Source organism: Ailuropoda melanoleuca, chromosome X (genome assembly GCF_002007445.2).
Source record: "Ailuropoda melanoleuca isolate Jingjing chromosome X, ASM200744v2, whole genome shotgun sequence".
Classification (NCBI taxonomy): Eukaryota; Metazoa; Chordata; class Mammalia; order Carnivora; family Ursidae; genus Ailuropoda; species Ailuropoda melanoleuca.
In genome coordinates this window covers 109,009,886-109,010,840 of record NC_048238.1, presented here as the reverse complement: position 1 = coordinate 109,010,840, position 955 = coordinate 109,009,886, and the positions used below count along the sequence as shown (strand labels likewise).

Sequence of the window (955 nt, the reverse complement as noted above, 5' to 3'; positions counted from 1 at the left end):
GGCCGGAAAGTTGTGCGGGCGCTGCGGCGGCGACGGCAGAGGCGGCAGCGGCAGGCGCGGGCGGTGCGAAACGTACCTGTATTGTTCGCTAGTCTGGGCAGCGCAGGGCACGACGCGCGGCTCAGCGCTCCCCAGCCTCGCGCTAGCTGCCTCCACGAGAGCCGCCTGATTGGCCAGCGGGCTCCGCCGTTTAAAACAGCCTCCTCGCCCGGCCATTGGCCGCGGGCCTCATGCATATTAAACAGGCGCGGGCGCCCATTGGGCGCGGCCGCTGGGATCATTCATTCAAACAGAACAACCCGCCGGCGCTGGCTGCCGAGGCAAAACAGAGGGATAATAATATTCTCGCTTTCCCACACAACCCCCCCGCCTCAAACCGAGCTAGGATCTCAAAGGACTTTGGAGAGGTGGCCCCGCCATTCCCGGCGGCCTCGGCCTCTGGCGTGGGAAGACGAGGTCGAGCCCAGCTGCGCTGCCCTCTGCTCCCGCCGCGTTACGGCCTGGGCGCCCTGGCCCCGGCCCCTGGTCCCCAGGCAGCCCCTCAGACCCGGAAAACCTCCGGGGACCGACCAGCGAGGGTCGACGGTCCTCCACCTCTACCCAGCTCCCGCACAGCTCCGCGGCAGGGTCCCGGCCTCAGCTCGCTGGCTCCTCATTGCGGGTGGAAGACAGCAGTTTGCTCGCCGAGACCTCGGGGTTTTGGCGCTTGGGCCCTGCTGCCCCGCCCGAAGGGGACCTAACTGTGCTCCTGCGGATCGCGTTCGGCTAGGCTCTGTGCACTAATTGCCAGAAATTCGATTTGTGCCTGCATTTGCGGAAAGGGCGAGCTAGGCGGGCTACAGAAGGAAAACGGAGTTTGGCAAAAAGCAGAGAAATTGTGAGACATTGTAGTTTTGTGGGCAGGGAGTCCCCCGCTCTTAACTGCTTCACTTCAGGCCCGCATTCTCTGTTCTCC

General features: G+C 64.7%; 1 protein-coding gene across 1 annotated transcript in view; it reads right to left on the bottom strand.

Moving 5' to 3' along the window:
- HMGB3 (high mobility group box 3) overlaps positions 1-195 on the bottom strand; it is a 6,433-nt gene extending 6,238 nt beyond the window's left edge. The window contains exon 1 of the mRNA XM_034649561.1: positions 77-195. The gene's annotated coding sequence lies outside the window, so the exon portion shown is untranslated. The remainder of the gene's footprint in view (positions 1-76) is intronic.
- Between the last annotated feature and the right edge of the window lie 760 nt (positions 196-955).